The sequence below is a fragment of the Lactuca sativa genome, chromosome 4 (genome assembly GCF_002870075.4).
Source record: "Lactuca sativa cultivar Salinas chromosome 4, Lsat_Salinas_v11, whole genome shotgun sequence".
NCBI classification, from domain to species: domain Eukaryota; kingdom Viridiplantae; phylum Streptophyta; class Magnoliopsida; order Asterales; family Asteraceae; genus Lactuca; species Lactuca sativa.
Window position 1 is genome coordinate 241,932,267 of NC_056626.2, and position 13,760 is coordinate 241,946,026.

The 13,760-nt window shown below is 40.1% G+C and overlaps 1 pseudogene; it reads left to right on the forward strand.

Moving 5' to 3' along the window:
* Nucleotides 1–1,305: 1,305 nt before the first annotated feature.
* Nucleotides 1,306–6,248, forward strand: LOC111921917 (serine carboxypeptidase 1-like; annotated as a pseudogene).
* Nucleotides 6,249–13,760: the final 7,512 nt, after the last annotated feature.

Genomic DNA, 13,760 nt, shown 5'->3' on the forward strand with positions numbered 1-13,760 from the left:
ATCACCGCGATGTTCCAAGAGAGGGCACTATTGGTTTCGTAATATGTGGTGGATGAGGAAATGAAGAAAGCTCGGTATCATGAGATGCTGAGGATTGACATTCAACAGTTTGTGAGTCGATCCAGCTGTAAGACGCTTGAGGATGTGATAGTGAGAGCTAGGGAGAAGGAGATTGACTTGGAGTAGCAGAAGATGAGGAAGCCAAATTATGTGTCGAGTGCTGAGGGCTCGGGAAAGATGCGTAAGGTATCTTATTCTAGATCGAGAGGCTATCAGGGTTGGAGCCGATAAGGCAAGTGTGGCAAGGTGCATGAGGGAACGTGCAGGGTGGGGTGGTTGTAGATGCTCCAAGTGCAGTCGAACGGGTTATATTAGCAGAGATAGCACTGCTACCACCACCACCACCCCTGTATCTGATTTGGTTTGCTTTCATTGCAATCAGAGGGGCCATAAGAAGGCCCATTGTCCGACTTTGGCTATAGCAGGACCGGTTTCAGTACCCGCTCCTATAACTCTTCGGATTACTGACGGTCGCCAGGTCCGATCCGATGCACCTATGGTGAAGAGCAGGGCCTTTCAATTGACAACCGAGGAGTCTCGCATGGAACCAGATATGGTGAGGGGTTTGTTTCTTTTCCTTATCTCTTTATTTATTATGAATTCATGTTGGTATTTATGTGTTTAATTTTAGGATCATTCCTCGTGAATGGTATTTCAGCTTTGGTAGTTTTTGATTGGGGCCTACTCGATCTTTCGTATCGCTTGTACTTAGCTAGATTTTTTGTTGGAGCTACGGTGGAGCAGGATTGTCCTCTTGATGTTGAGATTGTTGATGATAAATCTATTCGGGTTATGAGTGTTCATCGGGGTTGTACTCTTTAGTTGTTCAGTGAGCAGTATTTAGTGGATTTGGTTCCCATTCCGTTGCGTGGGAACAAGGTTATCGTGGGCACGGATTGGTTGAGCCCTAATGGGGCAGTGACCAATTTTGAGCAACAATTATTACAGGTTTGGACTCTAAGTGGGGGGGAGTTAGTGGTTCATGGGGGAAAGATCTCAGCGTGGGCCGATTTTATGTTCAACAGCGAGGGACAGACACTATTTTCAGCATGGTTGTTCCAGTTATGTCACCTATTTCATGGATACCAAGGATAAGGGTAAGGCACCATGGATGATGTGTCGATTGTACGGGACTATCTCAATGTGTTTCCAGAGGATTTGCCTGGGGTGCCTCCGGAGAGGCAGGTTGAGTTCAAGATTGATCTGGTTCTTGGTGCAGCTCTGATAGCTAAAGCACTGTATCAGATGGCTCCTCCCAAGATAAAGGAGTTGTCAACACAGATGCAGAAGCTGTTACACAAGTGGTTTATGTGGCCGAGCAGTTCTCCTTGGGGAGCACCGATCCTGTTTGTGAAGAAGGATGGGTCTCATTGCATGTGCAATGACTACCGAGACCTGAATAAGGTAATGTTGAAGAACCATTATCCACTTCCAAGGATTGATGATCTTTTTGACCTGCTTCAGGGTGCATATTGGTTCTTCAAGATTAATTTGCGATCAGGTTAGCATCAGATGCGGGTCAGGGATGAGGATGTGCAGAAGACAGCTTTTCGGACTCGTAATGGTCATTACAAGTTTGTGGTGATACCTTTTGGGCTCACTAATGCTTTATCCGTATTCATGGATCTCATGAACCGTGTGTGCAGGATGATGCTGGATCGGTCTGTGATTGTGTTTGTATATGATATCTTAGTTTATTCCAAGACTCAGGAGCAGTACGAGCAGCACTTGAGGGAAGTTCTAGAGACATTGAGGAGGGATAGACTTTCGGCAAAGTTCTCCAAGTGTGAGTTTTGGTTGCGCGAGTTGCAGTTTCTAAGGCACCTTGTCAACCAAAATGGTATTCTGGTCGATCCGACCAACGTCGAGGCCATGATGCTGTGGGAGGTTCCGAGGTCTCTATCTGAGTTTTAGAGTTTTCTTGATTTAGCAGGTTATTATCGGAGATTCATCCCGGATTTCTCCAAGATAGTTGTTCCATTTATAGGACTGACAAAGAAGACGATTACATTTCATTGGGGCCTGAGCAGCAGGCAGCTTTTGAGACATTGAGACAACGGTTGTGCGAGGCGCTGATTTCGACCTTACGAGAGAGTGTTGATGATTTTGTGGTTTATTGTGTTGCTTCTATCATAGGATTAGGGGCTGTGTTGATGTAGAGGTGTCGCGTAATCGCTTACGCTTCGAGGAAGCTAAAGCCTCATGAGGCGAATTATCTAACGCATGATTTGGAGTCGGGAGCTATGGTTTTCGCCCTCAATATTTGGCTGCAGTACCTCTATGGGGTCCGTTGTACTATTTACATGGATCCCAAAATCCTAAGGTACTTGATGGATTGGCCAAATCTGAATATGAGGAAGCCCCAATGGTTGGATGTGTTGAAAGATTATGATTGTGAGATCCTTAATCACCCAGGGAAGGCCAATATGGTGGCAAATGCTCTTAGTCATAAGGCGGTCGTGGCTCTGATCCGAAATATATTTTTGAGGATGACCATGAGTACTCCATTATTGGAGTGGATTCTTGAGGCACAGGCTGAGGCTATGAAGGAAGAGCACCGAAAGAGCAAGTGTATTGTGGGCCAGGTGGCTTCCTTCGATTATGATAGTTGTGGATTGTTGACTTTGCATCAACGAGTTTGTGTTATGTATTAGGGCGGTGTGCATCATATTCTAATGGAGGAGGCCCACGACTCTAGATTCTCCATTCATCCTGGGGCAACAAAGATGTATAGGGATCTTCGTCCTGATTAATAGTGGCCGTGTATGAAGCGGGATGTGGCATGGTTCGTGGAGCGGTGCTTGACTTATAGGAAAGTCAAGGCCGAGCATCAACGACCTCATGACAAGATGCAGCGGTTAGAGACTCCCGTATGGGAATGGAAGATATTACTATGGATTTTATCACTAAGCGCTCATTTAATCCCTATCCATGAGATTATTTATGTTGAGAAGTTAGCAGATATTTATGTCAGGAAGGTTGTGGCACGTCATGAGTGTCGGTATCGATGGTTTCAGACAGAGATGTTCGGTTTACTTCTAGGTTCTAGTAAGGGTTCAATGACGAGCTGGCCACTCGTCACCATTTCAACATAACATTCCAGCCGCAAACCAATGGTCAGAGTGAGCAGACTATTCGGACCCTAGAGGATATGCTATGGGTGTGTGTTCTGGACTTTCATGGGAGTTGGGATATGTATCTTCCATTAGCGGAATTTTCATATAACAATAGTTATCATGTCAACATTGATCGACCTCCTTTCGAGATGCTCTATGGGAGGAAGTTTAAGACCCCGACGATCTTCTACCCCTCCTCCCAAATTCCATTAAGTTGATGAAAGAACCTAAATCCACAACTTCATAGAAATCTGTCCCACGATCATATTTTACACCATTATTTATCCAGACAACATTTCTCAAAACATTTCTCAGGGAGAAAAAAAAGAAACAAGGCACAAGTTAGCATGTCAAACAAAAGTTACATTTTATTTATAATGAATTGGTAGTGGTGACATGGATGCACGGGTCCTTGTAACATCCTCAAAGTACTATGTAAACAAGCTAAAGCTTCAAGTAGTGACTACCTCGCGACCAGGGTACTATAAGAAAGAGGTAACACCCTGACAACATCGGTGTTGGCAAAAAGTACATAAAAGATTATAATATCCAAATCTAATAAGTTGATGTTAAAAACTGATAGGTTCGAGGATATGTTGTAGGCTATAAAGGATTTGTATTCACAGTATGACTGTATGAAGCCTAATACGCACTAGCATTGCTAATGATCTCATCATTCCTTCAAGGAAAACTTAATTCCTCCATATTTCACAAATGATAAAAGGGTTATTTACAGCATGATTTGGATGAACAAAAGTTGAAATTCTCATTTTTTCTTTTTACTTCTTATGATATTGCTACACTTGTAGAGGGTGAAAAACTGAAAATTGTTCTTGTGATGTACTCCCTCACTTAGTGATGTGCTCTTAGGAAGAAAGTACTTCGAATTGTAAACTAGAAATAAAAATAAAATAGAGATGATGATTAAATAGCTCATTATTTCGCTCTGAAAGATGACAGAAATGTATAAATGGTGCAAACAGCTAACTTTGAAACATAAATAAGGCAAGCCGGTTAAAATAAAAGGTGCCCTGAAGATAAAACCATGCGTTGTCTCTGACTAAGCAAAAAATTTCAAATATGTTTTTGAAGAAATCTACATAAAACACACCCGGCTCGGATAGGAAAAATACGAAGAAAAATTTAGAAAAGTGAAGTAGAGGAAAAAAGACGTCTCTATTCATAAAGATATATTGTAAATAAATGCTGAAACAAACATATTCTTGGCTTATCAGGTTACAAAGCACTAATTTAACCAAAATCAGAAAATATAATGATTTTAATAGAAACAAAAGTAAGTAAATAATATAATGGTTTTTTAGCATTGTCCTTGAAAATCCGACTATTATTTTTCATGAGTTTACAACCAAATACGGTTTGTTCTTCGGTTATGATTCTTACTCGTAGTTAAATTTAATAAAAGGTTCCAAAGAGCAAGAAAAATGAGCATAGGAAATGACGTTACAACTTACAACAACACACAACTAGCTGCAAACAATTCTTCATCCATGCTTCTCTCACAATATATAAAGTGACACAACACACATAATAACATATACGCCTGATATAGTTTCTTCTATGTCAATAATTGAAATGAACCACATTTCTTGTTATTTGTTGTTAGCTTTTTCACTTTATTTTCTGGGTTTCTGTGTGGCAAGAAAGGATGACCAGATCACCAGCCTCAACAAATTGATGGAGTCGAGAAGATCAGAGAATCCGCCACGTGTCTAGCCATGGACAGTAGAAGATACATCAAACTTATCTACACTTTCTATTGTCCCTCAACAAGGGTCAAAGGAAGAAGATATGATTGATAAGTTGCCAGGTCAACCACAATTCGATTTTGATCATTATTTAGGCTATGTAACAGTCGATTGAAAGGTGGGAAAGGCATTGTTTTATTACTTTGCTGAATCACCTCACAATTCTTCAACCAACCCTCTTGTCCTATAGCTCAATGGAGGTATAATGCTTCTATTATGATTCAAGTCTATGTGAAAAAACAAAACAATACAATAATGCGTTGTTTTCACACTAAAGTCGACTTAAAATACTGTAAAACTAGTAATGAAGGTATTATACAGGGCCAAGATGCTCGTCATTTGGATATGGAGCCATGGAAGAACTTGGACCCTTCCGAGTAAACAGTGATGGGAAAAACTCTATCGCAATGATTATGCATGGAACAATCGTAACAAAAATTGATGAAGGCATTCATGTCTTTTTCACATACAAAAGCGTGTACATGTAAAAAAAAATTCGTGATTACAATGTGAAAGTCTAAATACAAAAGATTTTGACAGCGACTAATGTGCTATTCTTGGAATCACCTGCTGGAGTGGGTTTCTCGTATTCAAACACATCGTACGTGACAGGAGACATGCAAACAGCTAAAGACTCGTACACTTTTCTGATCAACTGGATTGAAAGATTCCCTGAATACAAAACCTGAGATTTCTTTATTACAGGCGAAAGCTACGCAGGTCACTACGTACCTCAACTTGCTTCCTTCATTCTCTCGGAAAACAAGAAAACAAACTGAACAGTCATTAATCTTTGTGGAATTACGGTAAGTAATTATCATACTAATAGGAGAGGACAGGATAGGTTGTACTATCTTTTGAATGAAACTTTTTGTTCCACCCTAAAAGGTGGGACAAGGACTCACTCTTGATCACTTGTTTGTGCAAAAGACATAAATGCCGTTATCATTGTTGTCATTAAGAAGCTTCTCAAGTCCTATCATGTGTACTATGCCATGTAAGGGACTAATATGCTAAATGTGTATGTGTTGTAATTGTGCAGATTGGGAATGCTTGGATTGATGACAATACATCTTTTGAAGGGATGTATGACTACTATTGGACACATGCCCTAAACTCTGATGAGACAAATGAAGGTATTAAGAAGTATTGTGACTATGTTACTAGGAACTTCTCTCAGGAGTGCTACAAGTATCAAGGCCAAGGAGACGGTGAATATGGTGAAATTGATATTTATAGCATTTATGCACCACTTTGTCTTGATACTACACAAAAATCTGGAACTACCGGATCTATAAGTCTGTGATTCTATAATAATAAAATAATGTCACATAGAAATTTCAAAATTTCTTATAAATTATCAAAAGTTAGATAAAACGTATCCTACTGAACTCTTTCAATTAAGGGATAGTACAAGAAATAGCAACATACTTTGCTTAGTTGTTTTATTGTAGCATATTACTATTGTTTACACTACAATTTTTTTTCCTATTAAAGCATTGTACTTTGAAAGATTTACCTATTTATAGCATTCTACTTTCAATTTATTTATGATTACGGCATTGTAATTTGGAAAATCTACACAATTATAGTGTAACATCCGGGAATTTGGGTGTATTTATTTAAGCCTTCTTCTTCTCCAAGTTGTCAAGATTAGTCCATAAAATAAAAGGGTGGCAGGCGAGTACGTTGGGCGTACTGACGAGTACGTTGCGCGTACTCATGGGATGGATTTGGACGCAGACGTTACTAGGTATGCTGGGGGTACCAAAGGTTACGCTGGGCGTAGCTGGCCCAGATGCAAAACCCTAAATGGAACTAGAGGACTATAAAAGGAATGACAGGGTCTCTTCCTCAGCCACCAATTTCACAGAGAGAAACCCTAAGAGAGCATTATCGTCGTTCTAAATTTTGTGTGTGACTGTTTTGAGCTAGAAAGTGCCTTTGGGTGATAGTGAAGAAGAAGATGAGGTTCTTGTGGAGACTAGAAGTTGGAGTACAAGTTTGGATCTGAGTTCTTCAGAGGGTGGAGCTTCACTTAGAGGTAAAAAGCTTAGAGCTTTCCTTATCATTTTTGTTTTGTGCTTGATGTACCAAATTTTAGGGTTTTGGTCCCAAGGTGGAGGTTTTATGAGCAAATGGCCTCCATAAACTAGAATCTGCCTTATTTCAGTGTATTATGAGTTGTGAGTTCGTAAAAATCCAATCTTGGTCGTTAATATTAAGTCATGCTTGAGTTAAGGACTGAATGAGGAAAGAGGTTAAGAGTTTGGAGAGGTTAGTGGCCTTTACAGCCATGCAAAGGCTCAAAGGTTTCGACTTTATGACTTAAGAGGCAGTAGAGAGCCTAGATCTGTGATATAAGCCCATGACTTAACCTGTTCAAACCAAAAATAAAGAAAGTATAAGTCTGGGACTTACAATGGGCGTAAGTCTCAAAACGCGCAGCATAGTAGGTTGAGGTCCCCAATCAATTTCAGGCGTGTTTGAGTACGCTGAGTGTACCAAGGAGGTACGGCCCGCGTAACTCCTTCTGTGGGCTTTTGGGTTATGTATTGTGTTGAGCCTTGAGTGTTGGGCATAGATTTTGGGCTTCATGCAATAGAGTCTTGGACCAGAGAAGTGTCTATATGTGCCTTGGGGCTCTTGGGTTGGGCTTGCCTTTTTGTTTGGGAATTGGGCCGTGTGTGGGCCCATTTATTATTGGGCCTTGGTGGGCCCAGTGGGTTAGGGCATTAATGGGATGGTAGGTGGTTTACCTTTAGACCTAATAAGTGAAAGGATGGACTTAGTTTCTAATTGAGATAATTGCAGGTTTGGCACAGAGATAGAGGTCGGTACGTATCAACAGCATCTATAGGAGCTGTTCATCATCCGAGGTGAGTCTTCTCACTATACTTTACCAAGAGTGGTAATTAGAGTTATGTGACAGAGTATCTTGTATGCTATTTATTTGATGTGATACACTGCATTATTTCTATGTGATTTCTGTTATGTATGATTCAGAGTTTACAGAGTTAGGACCGGAAGGTCAACAGAGTTAGGACCAGAGGGTCCACAGAGTTAGGGCCAGAAGGTCCACAGAGTTATGGGACTGGAGGGTCCTAGTGAGACACATTGACCAGAGTGTTATACAGAGTTATAGCCTCGAGTGGCTAATATGTGTTGTATGTGGTATTTTAGGGAACTCACTAAGCTTTGTGCTTACCATGTTATGTGTTATGTGTTTCATGTTTTCTTCTCAGGATCGCGGGACGACACCGACTTGATTATACACACCAGAGAAAGAGTTATGAGGATCCTGGATTATTAATGGAGTTGTGCTTTGTAATTGAATAAAAGAGATTTTTATACAATATGTTATGAAAAGTATGAATTTTAAAAATGAAAACTTGTGTTAAATTTTCACGTCGTTACAAGTTGGTATCAGAGCCTTGTTCGGATGCACCTTCGGGTATATCTGTACAAGTTGGTATCAGAGCCTTGTTCGGATGCACCTTCGGGTATATCTGGACTTAAACTGAGGAAATGAGGAAAAATTTCAAAATAAATGATTTTTCTAAAACGAGCAAGAGTTTCTAAGAGAAAACGGGAAGGAGCAGTGTGTACAATCAGCCAGAGCCTGAATGGTGATTCCCAACATACCCTTACTTTTTTGTTATGAAATATGTTATGAGATATTATGCATGCTGGAGATAGGCTAGGTATTTCATATTTTAGGACTAGAGTGGCCTGATGTGTGATGCCTTAGTCTAGGAGTTGTTGTTATATGTGATGCACTTTCGAGTATGTGCTGAGTAAGAGTATCCAGCGGGAATCCTTGTAAGGAAGGATTTGAGTAGAGGAGTAATCTAGGAGAGATACCTGGATGAGCAATTGTGGAGCCTACTGAGAGAGTAGATAGATACCCTCAGGAGTAGAGTTGCAGAGTTCGTTGATATCTTGTGAGTATGGGCAGAGCAGGTGAAGTTATCACCTAGAGCGGGTTTTACATGTTATTTGGATGCCCGAATGCTGCTTGCTTCATGCTTTGTGGAATTCCCGATGATGGGAGTCAGCTACCAAGTGAATGTGACGATAGTCAGGAGGTAGATGACCGACATCATAAGGAGTTTCTCAGCAGCTGATGGCGGAGAAGTGTGACAACCTAGGAAGAGCCTAGGAAGTGACCTTAGTCAAATGAGTATGCTGACAGAGTAAAGCATTTCGCTGGGGAGCGAGCACGCGTGTTGAGATTGGTGATTGAGAAGGTTAAGCAGCTACTTAGGGAATCTGGGATGGTCCGTGTAGAGAGTATGAGTAGATGTGGCAGGTAGTATGGGCCAGTACTACTAAAAGAAGAGGACCCATACTCGATGTGTAACATCCCAATTCTAGAAGTATGAGTGAAGGGCTTAAAGTGAAAATTAAGGAAGCTACTCGACGAGTAGGTATGCTACTCGTCGAGTCGGAGCAGGATTTGATCATGAGTTAAGTGGCCAACTTGCCGAGTCGAAAGCTGAACTCGACAAGATGGTGCTGGAATGAGAAAACCCTAATCTCGAGGGTTGCACCCTATTTAAAGGACTTTATGTCCTTCTCTCAGCCTCCTTATTTCTCTTGAGAACCAGAAGAGCCTAAGCTCGTGTATGTGAGGCCTTTGGAGGGAGATTGAAGCCTTGGAAGTTGTCTTTTGTGGAAGAAACTTGAAGATCAAAAAGGGCTTGCATCAAGGGAGTGGTGTAGATCCAGAATCTACTTCAGCTTGGGCACATCTTGGAGGTAATAAGTTGTTACCTTCACTCATTTGCACCTAGATCCACTCATGAAAGAGATTTGGGGCCATTTTGGGTATGTTTGAGACCTATTTCGGGTTTGGAGTTTAGATCTGAGGTTGCTACTTTAAATCTAGACTTGTGTTGGTCCAGATTGTCATAAAGCATCAGTCAATGAGTTGTTGGTGAAGCCCCTTTGTCTAAAACCGAAGCCCTAGAGTGATTTGGACCTTTAACTCCTTGGATTCACGTAAAGTTTGCAACTTTAGATAGGGGTTATGCCCTAGAAGAGTGGATCTATAATTTGGAGCCCCTGCATGGCTCGAAAAGCCTCTGTATGGATGAAGAACTGAAGGGACTCGGCGAGTCTCAAAGGTGGACTCAGCGAGTCATATGAAAATGGGCATGGACTCGACGAGTTATAAGAACAAGTCGGCGAGTCTGTTGATGCTTGCCTTGGACTCAGGAAGTCTGTTCTTGGACTCGGCGAGTCATGTTGCAAAACCCTAACCTCTTGTGGTTAAACCTTGGACTAGTGAGTCGGTTGGCGATTCAGTGAGTTGGACAAGATGGAATTCAGAGATCGTTGAACTCGACGAGTCGCCGGTTAACTCGGCGAGTAGGGTCAATCAGGAAGGTTTACTTTGGCAAGGACTTTGACCTTGACCTGTTTGACCTTCAGGGGTGTTATGTATTTTCGATATTTATGACGTGGTCCATTGATGGCATCAGGTGTTGGAGTTTGAGGCAGTGCTTTGGGCCAGTGCTTTCATGGTTCGGTTCGGCAGTTGCAAGGTGAGTTATCCTCACTATATCAATAGGGTCTAAAGCACCAAGGCCGACCCTTTTAGTTGTATATTGGTTACAATATGCTACATGTGGTTATGATATGATAGATCGGTACTCGGATAGACAGTATGTTGTCATGCTCTTATGATCCGTTATGATTCGTATGTTAGTGACCTGGTTAGGTCGGTGTTTTGGTTATGAGAGATTACTATGATCGATGATCTGTGAGATAGTTATATCTGATATCTGTACGTGTACTGTTTGATGTGCTTATTGATCTAATTAGATCGGAGTCCTGGTAATTAGGACAATATTATGTTAGTGACCTGGTTTAGGTCGGTATCCTGGTATATAGGATGGTGCTATGTCAGTGACCGGTTAGGTCGGTATCCTGTTTAGGATGTTGCTATGCTTTATGATCTGCTAGATCGATTTGTTTGTCTATGGACTGTTATGTGATTACCTGTTATATGTGCACATGGTTATTTGCTTGATGTTTGGGTTGAGGTGGTCCTACTTTGTGCTGAAGGCCAACATACCCTGCGAGCGGTCCAGATAGATTGTAGGCCTATTAAAGCCGAAAATTACAATCAAGACCCATAAAACTGTGAGTTGTCAAATAAAGCCCACTTTTATATGACACTTTTGGCCCCTAAAACTGTGAGTTGTCAAATAAAGCCCACTTTTATGAAAAATGAAACTTTTGGCCTTTAAAACCATGAGTTGTCAAATAAAGTCCACTTTTATGAAAAATGACACTTTTGGACCCTAAAACCGTGAGTTGTCAATTTAGGCCCAATAAAATGGAAAATGACTCTTAAAAGCCCATTTTGTTTATCTTTATTTTCAAATGTTATCCTTTTGTATACTTTCTTTAGTTTTCTTATACCTTTAGCATGTTTAATCTTTTCAAAACATCATAGTAGGTTACTTCAATTAGATTGCTTACTAATAACCCCAAAACTTGGAAGATATTACGAATTTATGAGTGTTTAACATATATTCACACAACCTAACATGAAAAATATACACATGCATGCATAATACTAAGATTAACCACAAAGCTAGCTGGTATTCTCCACCAAAAGGTAGTAAAACTTGAAAACAAGGGGTATGAAGCTCACCTTGGTGTTAGATTGGTTTTGAAGAGAAAGAAAGATGATTTTCGGCCTAGCCTGCACCTTTGGGAATAGTTTCGAAACATTGATGGTTCTAGGAAGCTTGAACACGATATGAAGTTATGTAAGGAAGAGTTTTTAGTGTAAAATGGAAACAAAAACATCTTGAGAGTGTTAACAATTTACCTAGTTATGATCCTTGATGAAAAGCTCTTGAACACACCAACAAACTCACAGGTTTTTGAGGAAAAATAAAGGAGCTTCTTGGAGATTTAGAGAAAAATGAGAGAGGTGTGTTTGAGTTTGGAGGTGAGAATGGGGGAGAGAGGGAAAGTATCGGACAATATTTTAGAGAAGAGAAGGGGGAAATGGCTAAGTGGTCATTACATGGAGGGTTAGCTTTTAAATCCTAGAAGTTTGGTGGGTAATTTGCATGTGTTACCACCATGCAAAAATTAGGTGTCATCAAGTTTAAATCAATTCAATTTTTCTAAACCGAGAATAGGAGAGGGAAAAGGAGAAATAATTTGTTTGGGCTTGGATTTGGGAGTGTAGTCGTGAACCCTTAGGCCAAATAGGGTTTTTTGTTTAGAAGCCCAAAATAAATGAATTTCGGTCCATGAAGGCTATATGTTTGAGTTTTTGGCCCAATAGGGCCCATTAGGAGCTTTCGGCCTTGGAAGGCCCAATAAGAGCTCCAATATTAATTTGCGGCCCATAAGGTTCAAAGAAAATGTTTACAGCCCAATAAAGCCCATTACATGACTTATGGCCCAAATCAATGTTAAATGATCAATTTCGGTCTACTATGGCCCAAATATGGGTTCTCGGCCCAAAAGACCAAGTTGAGAGATAACCAGCCCATTAGGGCCCTGTCACACCCCCAAACCATGGATGGCGGAAACGTCTGGGGGTGGAGGACTTCATGTATACTATCACAACAACGAATATAATAGTGCTCAAAGTAAATAAAACATCATAAATATAATTGAAAAAATTACACCAAGGTATATGTTTACATGTTTCAAATTAATTACATTATGATGACAAAATGAACTGTTTGACGATTTAACGGCCCATCCTCAAAACACTGTTGGTTTTCCTATTTCACTGATTTCCTGAGAATACAAGTAGTTTTGAAAAAGTGTCAACAATTAAGTTGGTGAGTTCATAAGAGTTTTGTTTGAGGAAGAAACCGTTTTCTTGGTAAAAACGACAAATTATGTTTCCAGAAATCCAATATTTTCTTTATCAAGTGTGAAATGAATGCTTCTATGTTATGCGATAATGAACCCTAGGAAGACCCATAGATTCCTTCTATAATCACCCTGTGTATATAAGCTATATAAGATTTAAATTTACTAAACCGTCGAATATAATGGGTCTGCCCTAGATCCACAACCAAACAAGGAACAGGAAGAAAGGCGGGCCCACCAATTCTAAGTCGATTATGAATAGATTCTTATATAACTCTAGCATATACACTTAGCAATTATAGCTGAAACCTAACAATTCTAGATGAATGTAGTTTTAACAGAAATATGTTTCCAAAGAAAATTCAATATTTCCCTAATAAGAGTTAGGTAGTCCTAAATCCCAGGACCGAAAGTAAACAAGTATTTGCCATACTTAAAGATATAAAAGTGGTTTTAAATCGGCATAAAACCCTTTTTCATATGAAAATGTACAAGTGTTTTTCCATACTTAAAGTAATTCATGTGAGTTAAATTGACGCAACTTGCTAATATAAAAGTAGAACCCGTAAATCTTATGATTTGTTAATACCACATGTGAGCTATTATAACCATGCTAAGACTCAGACAGCCTCGTAATTAAGACATTCTTATGGCGTCGCACGTTAAATGACACTTATCACCTCAGACCTGCCGGTCTAGCTGTTGCAAGCAGCTCAGGTGCGGGTTTGTCAGACCGAATATAGATCTATACACAACTATCACGCTTTCCCTACAAGAGACTCTGGTTATAATTTACAGGAATTTCGACTTTGTTACCATGAAGGTAACACGAAGGAAATGACTCACAAATTTATTCATTAGCAGATTTACGTGAACTGAACTGAAAACCTTTGGTAAATAAGTTTGAAATGTAAATGATACATAAACTACACCTATTATAGTTTATCCAAAACGTTTGTAA